Source organism: Polypterus senegalus, chromosome 6 (genome assembly GCF_016835505.1).
Source record: "Polypterus senegalus isolate Bchr_013 chromosome 6, ASM1683550v1, whole genome shotgun sequence".
Classification (NCBI taxonomy): Eukaryota; Metazoa; Chordata; class Cladistia; order Polypteriformes; family Polypteridae; genus Polypterus; species Polypterus senegalus.
This window is the reverse complement of record NC_053159.1, coordinates 158,681,720-158,700,544: the sequence shown is the minus strand read 5'-3', so window position 1 is coordinate 158,700,544 and position 18,825 is coordinate 158,681,720. Positions and strand designations below refer to the sequence as shown.

Sequence of the window (18,825 nt, the reverse complement as noted above, 5' to 3'; positions counted from 1 at the left end):
GACCGAGTTATGGTGCTCGCCCGACCTCCCACTCGAAGCTGCTCGCTCACTGGCAAGGGCCTTACGAGGTTAAGGAGAGAAAGGACTCGTCGACTATTTGGTAAAACAGCCCAACGTCGACCGAAAGTGAGAGGATCTATCATGTCAACCTGTTAAAGCCCTGAGAGATAGAGAGGAGCTCCCAGCTCCGTAGGTCACTCTCCCTTTTCGCAAGCACAACTGCCCTTAACCTCGGCGAAGAGCTGACCCCCAAGCAGCGGCAGGAGTTAGCCCAAACACTCCGAGCCATCCCCAGGTAGTGGCGAGTCACCCGGCGGACGCGCTGATTGAGCCGCGATATAGTCACGGAGCCGGGGTAATCGTCCGGGAGAGGCCCTACCGACTCCGGAGGCAAAGCGCGCAGAGGTCGAACTGGAGGTGAAACGTATGTTGGACATGGACATAATTGAAGAGAGCCATAGTCCCTGGTCCAGCCCTATTGTCCTCGTCTCCAAGCCAGCCGGCTCCTGGAGGTTCTGTAATGACTTTAGGCGTCTGAATCAGATCTCCAAGTTCGATGCCTACCCCATGCCCCGCATTGACGACCTCCTTGGCGGCTGGAGTGCGGCTCGATATCTGACTACCCTTGACATGACAAAGGGTATTGGCAAATTCCTTTAACGGCATCCGCAAAGGAGAAAACGGCCTTTAGCACCCCTAGCGGGCACTGGCAGTACAAGGTCCTCCCATTTGGGCTGCACGGGCCCGGCGACCTTCCAGCGTCTGGTAGATAGAGTGCTGAAGCCCACCAGTCCTATAGCGCCGCCTACCTGGATGACGTTGTCATCTATTCCGGCACCTGGGAGGAGCATCTACTGCAGGTCGCAGCTGTCCTCCGAACACTGGCTAAAGCCGGCCTCCGCATAAACCCCGGAAGTGTTTTTGGATTAAAGGAGGCCAAATATTTAGGCTACCTCGTGGGACAAGGACAGGTGCGCCACAGAGCTCCAAAGTTAAAGACATCTTAGAATGGCCCGTCCGAGTACCAAGAAACAGGTGCAGGCTTTCTTGGGGCTTGCGGTTACTACCGCCGGTTTGTTCCCGTTTCTCGAAGAGCAGCACCCTTGACTGACCTGACAAAAAAGGGCGCTCCCCTATACGTGGTGTGGACCGACAAAGCAGAACACGCGTTCAGTGACCTAAAGAAGGCCCTAACGCCGGCACCTGTGTTACGGACGCCCGATTTTGGGCTCCGTTTATTCTCCAGACCGACGCTTCGGACACAGGCCTGGGTGCCGTGCTGAGCCAAAGCGTCGATGGTGTCGAGCACCCTGTGATGTACCTTAGCGGAAACTGATGGACGGGAGCCGCACGCGGCAGTGGAGAGGGAGGCCTTGGCCATTAAGTGGGCAGTGACCCACCTCCGTACTACCTGCTGGGTCGCGAGTTCGCTCTGGTGACTGATCACGCTGCACTTCAGTGGATGTCCCTGCACAAAGAGTCGAATCCGCGGGTCACCAGGTGGTTCCTGGACTTACAGCCGTATAAGTTCACTGTCACTTATCGGCGGGCACCCTTCAGGCCAATGCCGATGCCCTCTCGTATTCACGACCTCTCGGTTAGGTCCGCCCGACCTGGCGGTCCTGGGCTAAGGGGGATCGTGTCACGACGCGCGAGTAGGAGGCCGCGGATTGATTCGACAGCACCTGGGAAACCACTCGCCGCCAGGGAATGGTGGGGTATTAACTTTCTCCCTCTGCTTCCTCATAGGAAAAAAGACCGTCCTGCACCATAGGCATGGATGACCGCAGTGCGATACTTCCGCCCTTCCTCCGCCATCTTGCCCTGACGTCATCCTTCCCATCCTCCCTTGCGGTCCTTCCCGACATTCCTCCACTTCCGGCTCCTCCCCAATAAAATGGCGCGCGCCAGGAGTCGGCGCGATTATGAACTGTTTAGTTTATGATTTTGACCTGTTTTTTTTTGTCTGTACAATATACGGGGCCGGAAAAACCCCAACCCTTGCTACTGTCTCTCTCGGTCCTTTACAATATATTGAATATAAAACAGAAAGAGAAAATAACAACACAGCTAAAAACGCAGCGACAAAATTTCGGCAAAAGTTAAATGCTTGTGTCATGAGCACGAGGCGGCTAGTGTCTGCAACATACATGGCCATCCACCGTGCATAAGATACTTTACTGACATTGGCGGGCGAAGGAGCCACCTATTCTTCCTCTGCCCAGTGCCACCACAAGCTTAGAGCCGCCCCTGAGTACTGCTGCAATAAATTATTTCATTGAATTGAAACATGTTTAATAACGTGCTTTAACTGCTATCATCATGAAAATGACATCACGTATACATCTCAGTATTTTAGTTATTCAGAGAGCTGTAATATCACGAATGTAATGGATTCTGTGTCCAGTTGGAGGAAGAGAGCCGGTTTAAGAAGCAAGTAGTGATTCACACACATAGATCACATACGAGTAGAAGATCAAATACAAAACAAAGCATTTAACGTGCTACTTTAATTACGATGTGATTTTGAGAAACTGGTTAATTAAACGATTTTAAGATGAAGTTTATAATGTTCTAATAAATGACAAAATAAACTACGTGATTAAAGTGGAAATGTCGAGATTAAAGTTGACATTTCGTGCTTTTTCCCCACCGTGTGGCTTTTTTCTCTGTACCCTAATAAGCTTTCATATGACACTCAGACAGTGGGCTTACAACTCGGCTTTCCACGGCGACTTTGATATGCGACTTCTTTTTTATTTCCGGCACTGTGCGATTTTGTGGATGTGAGCTTTCATGTTTCTCCAACACGCTATGTCACTCGATCAACTTTATTTTGTTGATTATACCACGGTTTATTTGAACAAATAGTATGTTTTTCCTTTGCCTCCACTTGGTATTCGTTGAAATTCTTATGTTTCCCCCCGTGCTTTTCCCATTGTCTTTTCACAGAAGGCTGCGCTTAAGGGCGATTTATATTGATTTGCATATTCAAATAGGCGTAATTCTGGGAGGATTTGGGGCGTTACATAAAGCGTGCACGAGCGTTAGTTTTCACGCTGATCGGGATTTATGTAGCGGAAGAACGTGGAAGTTGGAGTACGCACAGATTCCTGCATCTGGATTTTTCTGTACGTAAGCACATTTCGGCTTTTGTGCTTACGCCATGTTATAGTGCGAGTTCTACGCACGGCGTTATACATGAGGCCCCTGGTCTAGCACATGAGGAGAAATGGGATAATGCAACCCTGAATGTTTAAATTGTATGGACGGAGGAAACCCTTTGGGCAGAACATTTTTATTGGGGGTATCAAAGCTATTTGGTACAACATTTATTCTTGTCTTGAAAATCATGTCTGGTCCCCCAAGACTAGGCTGTGAGAAGAAATCAAAGTAGTCAATAATAAAAACAGGGAAAACATGTAAACAACACACACACACACACACATACACATACACATACACATGCACATGCACATGCACATGCACATGCACATGCACATGCACATGCACATGCACATGCACATGCACATGCACATGCACATGCACATGCACATGCACATACATACACACACACATACACATACACATACATACACACACACACACACACACACATACACATACACATACACACACACACACACACACACATACTGAGCAGGAGGCAGTAAGTCCAACTCCTGCCACCCATTTGTAGGATGCTGTGCAGGTGAAGTTAGCACTACATTGGCTAAATTCCAGTCTATCTGTCTTCTTCTCAGTGATTAACGTAATTAACCACTCTTAATCAACCTGTCTTCTAATTAATATCTCTTTTCAGTAATTAACCTAATTAACCAATTAATCTAACATGCATGTCTTTGAGATATGAGAGCACTGTGACAAAAAGCCTATGCAGATGCAAAGAGAACGTGCAAACTCCACACAGCACAGGCAGTGGCTGGACACAGGAATTATTTGGGGGAAAAAAACCCAGCTATTTCCAGAGCTCAAAGGTGAAACAATTAAAAAAAATTAAAATTAGAAATTAATAGGCAGGCCTTCTCATTCTCCAGGCTGAGCATAACATACAGCTCTCATAATTCTGTAAGTCTATCCTCCTGCTCAGCTCTCTCTACTCTTTTTTAACGTTTCACACCACACTTGCAGCCAAATAATGAAACTTTATGTTTTTACCCCCTTTAAGAGCATATCCTGTAATAAAGCATTTTGTGTGTGATATTACAGCACAGCCTAAGCAAACTTTAATTCTGCAATTCTGGCCCTGCCTGCTCCAATTGGGCTTAATAGGCACCTGCGTCTCAGTCATGTTTGACCCTTTGCCGCTATCTGTGTCTGCTTCTGCATGGACTCCCATGTTCCCCTCTGTTTATTTAATAATAATAATAATACATTTTATTTCTGTAGTACCTATCACATGCTCAGAGTGCTTCACAGTAATTCAGAAAGAACAATAGGGCATGTACAACTTTGGATGCAAATGATATCTGCATAAAACAGTAAATAAAGATAAATACAGGATATACAGTACAAAGCATTAAAAATACAAAATATATGAAATTCTACAAGAAAACCCTGAACAAATAACACAATTTGTGATATAAATACAAATCATCCTGAGCACCTGAGCAAAGAAGGTAAAGTGAAAGAAGTGGCCGAATGTTGGGGTAAATTAAATGTCTTCCTGAACACACAAGTTTAAAGTTGTTTCTTAAAAGAATGAATTGATTCATCTGATCTTGTGAATTTAGGGAGGTCGTTTGAAAGTCTGGGAGCTTTAATGCTGAAGGCTCTGTCACCCATAAAGCGCAGGTTAGTGTGGGCCACCACGTGATTGCTAGAACCGGTGGATCTTACTGGATGGACAGGAGCACAGTGATGTTACATAGTCTGGCGCAAGGCCTTGTAAGGTTATTAAGAGAATTTTATATTCAGTCCTGTAAGACACATGGAGTCTGTGTAAAGTGTTCAGGATGTTCCCGGTGGTGAAATCGACTGGCTGTATGTGCAGAAGCCACTCTTTCTGATCACAGTGCTCTTAAATTTTAATGATTTCTTCCAGTGTGCTGCATTTTCCATATATCCTCTGGCTTCTCCAGCCCAGTCACTCCTTAATATATGGCCTAATAAAAGCTTGTAATGAACCTTCTGCCATCATTGGTCCGCCTCATTCATGTCAGGAAATCAATGGTAATGTTTATTATTACTCTAATATGCTGGTTTATTTGCACCTTCACAGTCCAACAGATGCAATATCAGACAAGACGCAAGGTAGCATCACTTATGAAAAAAACACACGTCAGACACACTTTTTGTGTCTTTAAGTTGTGCCCTCAATAACTTTAATGGCCTCCTTTCCAATGTATCGTTTATTTAAATTGACTTGTCAACATTAATTTGATTAAAGCACCAGCAAAGGCTGAAATGAAGCATTCTGACAAAGAAGAAACTCAATTAGCAGCCCAGAAAGGTACAAAGGGCACAAGGCTGCAATTGACAGTGTTCTGTGCAAAAAGAAATAATTATAATAATAATCATCATCATCATAGTCATAATAATAAAACACACAGAATTTATTGACTACAAAAAAGCATTTGACGGTGTCTCATCCACCTGGCTAGTACAAATATTACACTTCTATAAGATAGACCCCATACTCTTATACTGCCTACAAGCACTAATGGGACACTGGAGAACAACACTACAAATACGTATCAATAACACATCAGTACACACAGACATGATACAGCTAAGCCGAGGCATCATCCAGGCATACTCATGTAGCCCCCTCTCATTCTGTCTCCCTCTCAACCTATTATGCTCTGCCATACCAATTTCTTAGCCTGCTTAATCCTGAGCAGGGTCATCACGTAGCATAGGGAACGGCAAGAACAATCAACTAAATTAAACACACAATACCAACAATACACCCTATCACATCTATTCTATATGGATGTCATAAAGCTATATGTAAGAAGAAACAAACAATTATAATCGTTACTTGTACTAGGGTGTTGTACTGTGTTAGCCATTATGAATGTAGTGAGAAGTCAAGCAAAATGACACCTTTTATTGGCTAACTAGAAAGATCACAATATGGAAGCATTCAAGGCAACTCAGGCCCCTTCTTCAGCAAAATGTAATCAATCGTTACTAGAAATAATGAAAACATATTCACAGGACATACACTTGGAATTTTGACCAAAAGAATATCTATAATATAAGAATAATATATAATATCAAAGAATTAATGTAGAAAAGGGAATTCTTAAAGAAGGTGGGTGACCCTCAAAAATGGCAACTATACTGAGGTCATTACAGATGGTGAACTATTATAAAACCTTGGGTTCCAATAGGACAAACTTCTATAATACAAACAAATTAAATACACTCTTACGCAAAAATATATATCATGTCTTTCACAAAATCTCAAAACACCAACTGCACACCACACAATTAATGTATCAATATATACGCTACTAGCCATCCTCCGCGGCTCCTCCCACATAGTAGTGGAACAAGGCAAACTTTAAAAATCAATAAACAAAAAGGTATCGCTAGCTAAGCAGAGGGCAAGGTACACTCCAAAACGCAGAGGTAGACCGACTCCCCACTCCTGACGTCACGCTTCGCCCTCCCCTCGCCCACAGCCTCTGTCTCAGATTAGCGTGAACGTATCGCTCCTGCAAGCGAACTATGATTCTCAGTGCGATGAGAGAAGTCACAAAGTCAAATGGAATGTTCTAGCAAATTCTAGAAAAAAGCCCAATCTAAATCTGTTAGGTTGTTCTCTCATTCACTAGCTAAGTGGAGGTAAGGAAATTCCCCCAAGGCTGGCGCATGAGAGAGGAGGGCCTTGCCCCCCTCTCCTTGGCCAGCTGTTTCTCTCTCGCATTTGCGCAAATAAATTGGTACTGCAAGAGAACTATGATACTTAACATGAGGAGAGAAGTCACAAATTCAACCAGAATGTTCAAGCAAATTACAGAAAAAAAACCAATTTACATCCGATAAGTAGTTCTCTCGTGAAAAGTGGACAGACCTACAGGCAGACAGAGACATTGGACTTTATATATAGAGAGATACCAACACTCACGTATTCCTTCGGAGTTATACAGCTCCAAAGGGAAACATGAACACCACTCAGAAAACACAAACAACACCATCCCAAAGCAGCCATAGAATGACTCGCCCTTCCACGTTTTGAGAAGGGAAGAGGTCTCAGAAATGTAATTCATTTACACAACATACAGATTGATAATTTAAGAGAATCCTTCCACACAAAACAACATCTATCTCAGAAAACATTGCATGGCTGACATTCTTATTGAACTTGATCAGCCTTGTGTGGATAAGATTGTGTCAAACAGCTGGCTAAGATGTGGTGATGTGTTGGACAAGATAGAAGGATTTATGCTAGCCATACAAGATCAAGTCATAAACACGAGAAACTACAGAAAAGCCATTCTTGAGGACACTAACATTGCAGACTGCACCTGCTGATACGGCCACAAGGAACCAGAAACAATCTAAGATCAAGGTCCAACACATCACATCACGACATGCAGAGACACAATCAGATGGCAAACATTACATGTCAAGAACTGGCACTACAACATAAACTGGTAGACACATACACATCCTATTATAAGTGCACTCCACCACAGAACTATACTGGGACAGAACTATACTGACAGACAAAACTAACGGCCATGACAGATCAAACATAAAATTGGCAGACAAACAAAATAAAACTACATACATTTTTGACATTGCCGTACCAAAACAAACACAACTTACAATATACACCCACAAATAAAACGCCAAAGTTTACAGAACTGACAGAAGAAACATGCCACTTGTGTAGAATGGACAAGATGATCATTGTAGCCGTTGTTATATCCACCACTGGCGTCATCCCATATACACTACACAAAAGTCTACAGACATTACATAAAAACCAAAGCACATACATAAAAGTTGTGAAAGAACAAGTCTCAACGCTCTTAAAAAAGGTTTGGGGCAGCCACTCGTATATTGTTCCTAGCTGCAAAGGATTAAATTTGACACAGCGATGTTGCTTGTTTGAGTTCCCACACTGAACTGAACTAGTTAGCCAAGCTGGAGGATTTATATTCTGTAACACGGAAGTGACGTCAGTCTGGGTGCCGGAACAGGAAGTGACGTCAGTCTGGGTGCCGGAACAGGAAGTGACGCCAGGTCAGGCAGGTTTTCCTGTATTTGATCTGCAGAAATAACAGACAAAGGTTTAGAGCACCCCACTACCCCCTGGAATGGCGGGTAATCATCTCCACTTGGTCCCTTCAGCTCGCTCCTAGTGTGTGACAAAGTACAGAAAGAAATAATTTCAAATGTGTCACATGGTGAAAATATTCTTTAACATAAACACAATCCCCATGTGGACTATGGCCGTCAACTTATCCCGGCCAATACCGCCAAGCCGCCAGATGGAGCCCTCCCTGCAACATAGAGGTGCCCTGAATTACAGCAGGGAATCATGGACAATGGAGTCTTTCTTCACAGCCCTGCTGGATAAGTTGGGGACTGCCAGGGGATGCTGCAGGGAGGCCCAGGGACTTCTGTTTGCCTTATAGCCCAGAAGTACTTCACCGTTGAGGGGACAGAGGAAATGACGTACTTCTGGGCTGAAGAAAAGGAGTATTAACCGACCTGGAAGTGTTAATATAGTCACATGGACAGAAGGGAGAAATACTTCCGGGTCAAGAAGTATAAAAGGACTGTGGGAGATCCCAGCAGGGGGCCGAGTTGGGAGGAAAGGTGACTGAGCTGCTGGGAGGTGTGGAGGATTTGTGTTATTGGGATTGATTATTGATTTATTGTAGTAGAGTGGAGGTGGAGGTGCTTTGTGCACTTTATTATTGTAAAAATAAAATTTTTGGGACTTTTATCTGGTGTCTGGCGTCTGGTCTGAGGGTTCAAGGGGACGACAGCGCCCCCTATCTGTCACGTATACACTGTGGAAGTAACCTCCGAGGAAGACAGGAATAGTTCAACCTATCAGCTTTTATTCAGTCACAGATGAGTACATGGATTCTGCGTTGCAAGGCAGAAGAGCAAAGTTCCGCTTTTTCAGTCGGCTTTTTATATTTCCCCCTTCCCCTTTTCTTATAATAAAAGCATAATATTGTTTACCTGTGCGTTTCATCTTGTATTGCGTAACACGGCCAACTGTTTCTGTTTTGTGTATGTTACAGATGGGGCCCTAAAGAAGGAAAAGGCATCATTCCTGTGTCTAATGGATGCATTCTAAATAAAGAAGTTATCCTCAGTCAGCTTACTGCAACCTGTCTTATGAAAGGCACCTGTATGAATAAACTGCTGTTATAGCAAAACAGCTTTATAACCTTTAGTAGCTTAAAAGCAGTTAAATTTTCTTTCACAACACACACACAACATAAAACTGCCCTCTATTTTGGCCTAGGCCCAGTATAATCAGTAGCAATGGGACTATCCCAAAAAATACAGAGTGACTTTTTTTATATAAGTAATACACAAGCATCCCCTCAAATGTGCCATTATTATCGGTACACGGATCATTTTTTTCAGGACCTAGTGTTTATTATTTCTGCTATACCTATCCGCTCATTTTCTAATTCTGAACTGAACTGAATACCACTAAGTGCAAGGTAGGAGTCAACCCTCAACAGGAGCCCATTCTTTACAGAACACATTCACACACGGTGACACTCTGGGCCTCTTGTAGTTTGGGACCGACTGGGACGAGGCTTGAGAGACACTGGAGACACAGACACAAAAAGATGGTGTTTCCAAAAACAACAGTGGGTTTTATTTACAGGTGCACAAAAAACACAAAAAGCAATGTCCAAAATCAAAAATAGTGAATACTGTTTACAGCAAAATAAAATAGAATCAAAGACAACAAATGAACATACACAAAACTGTATTTTTCATAAATAAAGAAAATACAATCAATAAGAAACTACACAAAACCAAGTCCTTTGAATGAGTCCCAAAAATATTTACAAACAGAAAAAAACAGTGTACTTACAAGAAAGACAAAAGGTGCACTACGAACCGAGACTATAGTATATAAATACTTCCACCAAAACTAAACTATAAGTAGGAGATATCTACTGTATATCTATTTATATGTAAAAAGAAAATCTGTACAAAATAAGGCAGAGACCGCTATGCTTTTTATACTGACAAGAACTGCTACACCAAACTCACTCTCCCCACGACTCAGTCACAAGAGACGACCCCAGAGGCAGGAAGTGCCTGTTATACTGGGGGGCAGACCTGTCAGCCAATCCCGTGTCAAGCTGCTCTCTTCCTCCTGATGCTGGTGCGTTCCACGTACGTGCCACGCTCACTTCCTGCAAGGCCTGCATTAAATACCATGACATAGCACGAGTGTGAGTACGATGTGAGAAGTTGATGCGCTCTCCGGAAAGTAAGCTGCTTTTCTTGTACCTTTATCTCAGGACTTTATCTTGAGGTCCCCTTTTCAAAACTAATGCATGCATGCATGCTTGAACTTGGAAAAACTTCTTACTTTGTTAACAGAGGGTGGCTATGGAGATGCTTGGCTTTTTGGCTGGGCACGTGCAGAGCTCAGCAGTCCTATTCTGAACGCGCGGTCTGCCGAAGCCAAAATTAAAATCTTTGCTAAAGCACACCCTGCACTTCAACGAATTAAAAATGTAAGTGCTTGTGTTTAGTACGTGTAAGTCATTCTTACACTATTCTTGGAATGTTTCCTTTACATTGGTAATGCCTGACAGGCGAATTACCACACAGCTGCCCCCTTAAGACTCTGGACCGCTAGGTCGGGGCAAATAATCTGCTATGAGGTTTATTTTCTGTGACATATAAAACCAGCGTGCCATATGAGCAGTGGAGGGCCTCATTCTCTGCATCCACTGCTAAGCTCAGTGGTTGCACTTTATAATATAACTAACAGAATACCCGCACTTCGCAGTGGAGAAGTAGTGTGTTAAAGAAGTTATGAAAAAGAAAAGGAAACATTTTAAAAATAACGTAACATGATTGTCAATGTAATTGTTTTGTCACTGTTATGAGTGTTGCTGTCATCAAGGATTTGATTATCATTATTTCTTTCAATCAGGTTCGTATTTGGAGGATGTGTTGTGTTCAAGTTACATTCCGTGTTTGTGAACCCTTGTAAAGATAACAGGTTTCTGTGATGTTGCAATGTCCACGGCTTTAGTTAATGTTAGCTCAGACCCGGCACTTAAAAGTTTGTGCCAAACACTAGTCTATCCCTGACCATCTCATCTTCGTTTGCATAAGCACAGTCCTTCACCAGCAATTTTAACTCCGTTACAAAGTGATCAAAAGTTTCGTTTATACCCTGCGTCTTCTCATTAAACTTGTATCTCGTGAATATCGTATTCGTCGTAGGCATGACAAATGCCAGTGGCAGCCTGTCTATGAACTAAATTAAAACTTAAGGTTTACACCATGCTTTGTTTCCGCAGTAGCTGCACTTATGAATATGCTTGTATGCGTCACTCGCTTCATATTCTTTTGCTGCCGTCTCAATTGGGTAATGCGTTTTTTGTTCAGCGCTCTTTGGAGATCTTAGTTGTTGTCTGCGTATTAAGTTCACAGTCAGTTCATGTGAGCCGCTTGAAGTACATGTATCGAATGTTCTCAGCTGTGCTTGTGCTATCTCGTGCGATCTTGCCATGTCCACGGCTTTATTTGATGTTAGCTCAGACCCAGCACTTAAAAGTTTCTCTCGCACTTTTGCTGAGTTTGTGCCAAACACTAGTCTATCTCTGACCATCTCATCTTCGTTTGCATAAGCACAGTCCTTCACCCGCGAATATTTAGCGGCAGCGTGTCTATTGGATTGCTGCTGACGGACGGCCTTATATGGGCAGGCACTCAATTACATGGAAAGGCGTGACGATGAGGGACGCAACTCCGCCTCACACGAAGACCGAGCTGCAGGCTATGGCCGTATATATGTACATAAGTAGGTTCCATTTATGACCGTTATGCGTAGAATTTCAAAATGAGACCTGCTTAACTTTTGTAAGTAAGCTGTAAGGAATGAGCCTGCGTAATTTCAGCCTTCTACCTACAAGGGAAGTTAGACAATTAGTGATGAGTCAGTCAGTGAGGGTTTTGCCTTTTATTAGTATAGATACATTCATTTGGCAGAAGGTCTATTGCCCACTTAACAGTGGGACCTCCCTTCTCCAATGTCACATAATTTTTTTCTCTATTAAACGGGTTTCTGCTAATAAATTTGTTCTTCACTCTCCACCTTCCCAATGCATTAAAGCTGCTCCCAAATCTTCCCCAGAGGTATCCACCTGTAAGAGAAAAGGTTTGATAAAATCAGGACAGAGTAACACTGCATCTTTACAGAATATCTCTTTCAAGGTATTAAAAGCTTTTTCACAATTTTTTGTCTATTTAATGTTCTGGGCTGCTGTAACTTCGAGCAGGTCAGTGAGGGGTATGGCAATGTCCAAAAAATTGGGGATGAATCTACGGCACCATCCCACCAAACCAAAGAACAACCTGGCCTGTTTCTTGATATGGGTAATCAGATGATCCTTGCTTGTTTTTACTATGTGTAAGTCGTTCATACACTATTCTTGGAATTTTTCCTTTACATTGGTAATGTCTCACAAGCAAATTCCCACACACACACATACACTCTGCCATTAAACCAAAAAACTCACCTTGGCAGTCAGTGCTGTCTAGTGGCTATGGCCCTGGGTTTAAACTCCAGGAGTGCTGGTTCAATTCCTGTTTTCGACTCACAGGGAGATCCTGAGTAACAAAAGGCAGGTAGCTGTTTTCTTTTTTTTTTTTTCCAGAAAGCGCCTTTCAGAATATAAATGGTTAGACAAACAGGTATGGAGTAAGTATGTACGCAGTGTGACAGCCGATCTTAGAAAGCTGTTTAATTTTAAATGCATATAGCGCTTGCTTTGTATGCTTTTTAGAGTTTTTGGGAAAAATGTTCAGACCTGGGAGAAAATGAAAAAAATACTTAGCCCTGAAAGAGTTAAAGACACGATTCTGTTAAGGCACAGATATGGAAAAGGCTACAAAAATCCCTACAGCTTAGAATGTTCCCAAAGAGCACAGAGTCCTCCATAATTCTTGAATGGAAGATTTTTATAACTACGACTTTTCCTAGAACCTGCTGCCTGGCCAAACTGAACAATTACGAGAGTATGGCCTTGGTAAGAATGGTAACCAAAATCCAGAACCAAAGTGGAGACAGTACAAACTTCTAGAAGGACAAACACCACTTCAACACTCCACCGATATGGGCTTCATGGCAGAGTGGCCTGTTAGGAGTTCGCAAAAAAGGTACCTAAGAAAAAATAAGATCCTCTGGTATGATAAAACAAAGATTGAACTGTATGGCCTCAGTTCTAAGGAGGAGACCAGGCACTGCACATTACCTGTGCAGTAGCATTTCAAAGGTGAAGCACGGAGGTTTTAGCATTATGCTGTGGGGTTGTTTTTTAGGGAGACTAGTCAGCATTAAGGGAAAACTGAACATAGCAAAGTACAGAGACATCCATAATAAAAACCAGCTCTAGAACGCTCTGGACCTCAGACTGGGCTGAAAGTTCACTGTCCAACAGAATAATGACCCTAAGCACAAAGCAAAGACAACACAAGGAGAGCTGGTTCAATTCCTGTTTTCAACTCGCTGGGAGATCCTGAGTAATTAGAACAGAACCAGAGAAGAACAGGCCACTCAGGCCGTCCTATCCACCTAATGCCTCCAAAACAACATCAAGTTGAGTCTTGAAGGTCTCTAAAATTTTAATGTCTACCACACTACTTGGTCGTTTATTCCATGTTTATTGTTCTCCTAATGTTTGTGTGAAGTCCGCTCTTAACAAGTTACCAACTGTGTCCCTGTGTACTCGTTGAACATTTTAACGTCTACAGTACCGTACTAATTTCTTTTATAAATTTAAACACTTCAGTCATTTCATCCCTTAATCTTTGTTTTCTTAAAAACACAAAATCCTTAAATTCGCTTGGTCTTCCTGAGTTCATAGTATTAAACATTTGTTTAGTGGCTTGGCATTTCCTCATAGAAAGAAACTAGAAAAAAAATAAATGTTGGTGGTTTGCTTTTGAGCAACATGGTGGTGCCAAGGGTATCACGGTGGCCTCATGGACTCATTGTTCTGAATTCAAATCTCTCACCTCCATGTGATGTTTACAAGTTCTCCTAGAGTCTGTACTGATTCTCCTCTTTCATCCCCATGTGTCTTCTTGTTTATGGTCATGTGAGTGATGTTCCAAATTCTGCCAGGATAGAGACCAGCTCTCTGCCAACTTGAAATGGACTGTGTCTGTATGAGAATGTTATATTTGTTTTGGGGTGTGGGAGGAAACTGGAGTAGCTTAACCAAACATGTGATAAGAGGTTTATGGTGAAGCATGATTTTAATGAATAATCGAGTCCCCAAGTGGGTGCAAGTGCACATCTGAGCATGCTCGCGGCCCCTTCGAGATCGATTGGGGTGTTTGGCTGATCGCTCATTCACATGCGAGTGCAAAAGCAGGTCAGTCAAGTGCTTCATTCACACCTCGGAGCAGATGAAGGACAGTACCTGGTCCCAATCGGGGGTATAAAGGGAGCTTGTACAACAGAGATGGCCAGGGTGGGAAGGATTGGGGAGTGAGAAAGAAAACAAGAACATTAAGAGAACGGAAAAGAAGAAATAGAGGTTAAGGGAGAAGGGGAGGCAGGATGGCGAGGAGCCCGTGCCAGGAGGAAAGGAAGTAATTGGTTGGCAGTATGCTCTGGGGAAGCGAGGGGCAGGCCAGTGCTCTAGAGTGGGGCTGGAATAGCGGCGCTCCTATTGAGCTACCCCGGGAGGAATAGGTGTGGCCTCGTTGTGCAGCATCTTCTACGTTGGACTGGCTAAGGGAGACGTGAGTGGGGTTCAGGGGTAGTGACTTACAGACGTAGAGGGACTGGTGGTGGGAATCCAAACACGGAAAAAGAGGATGACTGCACCTGTCGGTGGTTGTCCCCTCATGGTACACAATCCTGATGAAATAAGTTGAGGAGACACCAGATTTGACAAAGAGGCATTGAGGCTTGTGTTTTTAAGAAGAATCTGCCCGGGATTTAACATTGTTTTTATTGGATTATTTATTGATTTTAATTTTCCTGTTTCATGTCATTTTAGGGATTATCGACTTATTTATTGAAAAACTTGCACAGCACTTTTGGACATTTGATTGTTTGGTTTTAATAAAAGCACTAGACACTTTGCACCAACCCATAGCTTTACTTCGTTTCCTCATTTGTCGCAGATCATCAAAGGTTCCGGGTTTGAGTGGCTTCTGGAAATAACCATGGAGTGTAGAGCTAACCTGGAATGTCACAAGACCAAGGAATGAAACCGTAGCATTGGAGCTGTGAGGCAGCAGGAGCACCCCTGTGCCACCTGGGTGCGTTATCATGATCACTGTGATAACTTGTAGCTGTGACGCTCTGTAAAGTGCTTTGTGATGGGCATTCTGTGAGAGCTGCTATGTAAAATGGGTAAATTGACAGGAAAGAACGAAATGTTCACTTGGATTTCAGAGGGGAATATAAATGGAAGAAAATTGACAGCTACTGTTTGTGGCGCCAGGAATGTACTGAACAGTAACTGTTGAACAGGTAATTTACAAAAAGAAAGAATAAGTCAAATTACATCTAAAGATGGGCTGCTTTTGGCTTATAAACCATCATTATGTAATTTGATTATGTAGCATTCAAGGATGGCAGTATAATGGCACAATGGCCTGTACAGATACTTTATTTTCTCTTTAAAACCTTAAAAAAGTGAAATATCCCATTGACACAAATGTTCAGGCCCTTTGCTACGAAACTTGAAATTAGTCTCGGGTGCATCCCATTCTATTGATCATCGCTGAGAAATTTCCACACCTTGTTTGGGGTCCACTTGTGGTCAATTCATTTGATTGCACATGGGCAGGAAAGACACATACCTGTCTATAGAAGGTCCAGCAGCTGACAATGTGTAGCAGAGCAAAAACAAAGCCATGACATCCAACAAATTTCCTGCAGGGTTTAACTCTTTTAGGGCGGATGTCGACAGCAGGGGGTTGAGGTTGGATGTTGACTTTAGTTGACATCCAGGGGCAGAGGGTAAAAATCAAACTCACCATCACGTTATCGGTAGACCCTCTTTGCTTGGAGGACTGTTCGACTCATTGACTTGACATCGAATCCCTGTGTGTTTATGTGAGGAGTTTAGACTAAACGACGTCTAGAACGCCATTGACATCGGGCAAAAGAACAAAGCGAATGTGCAAAGCAAAATACTCGGTGGCCATTACTTATTTTCTTGCTTTTTATGTATAATTGCTGAATCAGACTCTGACCTATCAAACTCTGATTTTGATGAAAGTGATCTGCAAATCAAAAACATAAGGCAGGTCGCTGTATTTTTTTTTCTTCCAGAAAGTGCCTTTCAGAATATAAATGGTTACACAAACAGGTATGTAGTAAGTATGTATGCAGTTTGGCAGCCGATCTTAGAAAGCTACTGTTAAATTTTAAATGCATGTAGCGCTTGCTTTGTATGCGTTTTAGAAAATTTGAGTTTTTGGGAAAAATATTCAGACCTGGGAAAAAATGAAAAAAATGATTAGTCCTGAAAGAGTTAAAGACGTGATTCTTTTAAGGCACAGCTTAGAAGGTTCCCAAAGAGCACATTTGTTTAGTGGCTTGGCATTTCCTCATAGAAAGAAACTAGAAAAAAATAAATGTTAGCGGTTTGTTTTGGAGTAACATGGTGGTGCTAAGGGTAGCATGGTGGCCTCATGGACTCATTGTTCTGAATTCAAATCGCTCACCTCCATGTGATGTTTGCACGTTCTCCTAGAGTCTGTACTGATTCTCCTCTTTCATCTCCATGTGTCTTCTTGTTCATGGTCTGTGAGTGATGTTCCAAATGCTGCCAGGATAGAGACCAGCTCTCTGCCAACTTGAAATAGACTGAGTCTGTATGAGAATGTTACATTTGTTTTGGGGTGTGGGAAGAAACTGGAGTAGCTTAACCAAACCTGTGATAAGAGGTTTATGGTGAAGCATGATTTTAATGAATAATCGAGTCCCAAAGCGTGCATCCTCCAAGCAGGTGCAAGTTCACATCTGAGAATGTACACAGCCCCTCCGAAGTTGATTGGGGTGTTTGGCTGATCGTGCAGGCACATGTAAGTGAAGAGCAGGTCAGTCAAGTGCTTCATTCACATCTTGGAGCAGGTGAAGGACAGAATAATGGCCCTAAGCACAACACAAGGAGCGGCTTTAAGGCAACTCTGGCGCAGTCAGAGCCCCGGTCTTGAAACCAGTCGAACAGAAGAGACCTTAAAATAACTGTCCACCAACGGTCTCCATGTATCCTCACAGAGCTTGAGAGGACCTGAAGAGAGGAACGGCAGAAAATCCTCAAATCCAGGTGTGTGAAGCTTGTCATGTCATACCCAAGAACACTCCAGGCTGGAATTGTTCCCAAAGGGGCTTTGATGAAGTACTGAACAATGGGTCTGAATACTTGTGTCAATGCAAAATTTCATTTTTTACAATTTTAATACATTTAGAAAAAAAAATATAATCCCGTTTTTCTTTGTCATTCTGGGATGTTAAGTGTTGATTGATATAGGAAAAAAATGTATGATTTTAGCACAGGGATGCAACATGCCAAATGTGGGTCTGAATACTTTCTGAAGGCACAGTGCCTACTGTATCTCTCATGTTGTCACTTTCCTATCTACATATCTGTGTGTTCCTATATAGTATCTTCTGGGTCTCTTTATCGACTGTATAGCATCTATTAACATATCCTTCTAATATATGGCACCTTTCACATCCGTCTCTACCTATCAATTGATCATGAAAAGCCTTCCTGTCAATCTATCTAGTATACAGCATCTTTCTATCTATCAGCTTCTTTGATGTCTACAGTATACGTCTATCCACATATTTTTTATTGTTATACATAACTAGATGATACTATTTATTCTCAACATTTTTCATTCTTACTTATATAGCTATGTTAAGACATCACTGGCTGCAGTGTTTGGTAATTTAATCTTTTTAGCACTTAAATGCAACCAGAAAACAGAACTAGAAAGGATAACAAATATGTGCCATTAAGAGACATAAAATGGTACGAGGGAAATTTTGGATAACTGTAATCGGTACTTAAACTTTACAGGCTACAAAGTCAAAGATCTCCACCGTAAATTAAAAACTAAGTGTTACATCACATTTAAGTCAGATATGGCTTTCCTACAGGAAAACCAATGAAATCTGAACATTAAAACAAGTTTGAAGAGTGCCGGCCATTTAGCCCAACAAAGCTTGTCAATTGAGTCGAGTTTTGAAGGTCCATAAAGTCACACATTTCTGCCTCACTCTTAGTGACTTGTTCCATGTGACAATGACTCCTTGTATGAAGAAAAACTTATGTGAAATGTATTCATAGAAACTTTCCAGTTGTGTTTCTATTGAAAAAAAAAACATTTGAGATGCACTGCACTAATTTCCTTCACTTTGTGTTACTACTTAATTTGCACTTATTAAATCTGAAAAAATACAAGTTCTTCAGTCTTTCTTCCCAGCTCATGCCTCTCAGTCCCAGAATCAGCCTTGTCGATCTCCTCTAGATTTCCTCTTGTGTCGTTGCATCCTTTTTGTAATATAGAGACCAAAACTGCACAGTACTCCAGAACACTAGTGGGTTGTATAACTTGAGCATAACCTCTCTTGACGTG

General features: G+C 42.4%; 1 protein-coding gene across 1 annotated transcript in view; it reads right to left on the bottom strand.

Moving 5' to 3' along the window:
- Positions 1-12,199: 12,199 nt before the first annotated feature.
- The window catches only part of galnt13 (UDP-N-acetyl-alpha-D-galactosamine:polypeptide N-acetylgalactosaminyltransferase 13), a 241,880-nt gene continuing 235,254 nt past the window's right edge, over positions 12,200-18,825 (bottom strand). Inside the window, exon 13 of the transcript XR_005634152.1 lies at positions 12,200-12,353. The gene's annotated coding sequence lies outside the window, so the exon portion shown is untranslated. The remainder of the gene's footprint in view (positions 12,354-18,825) is intronic.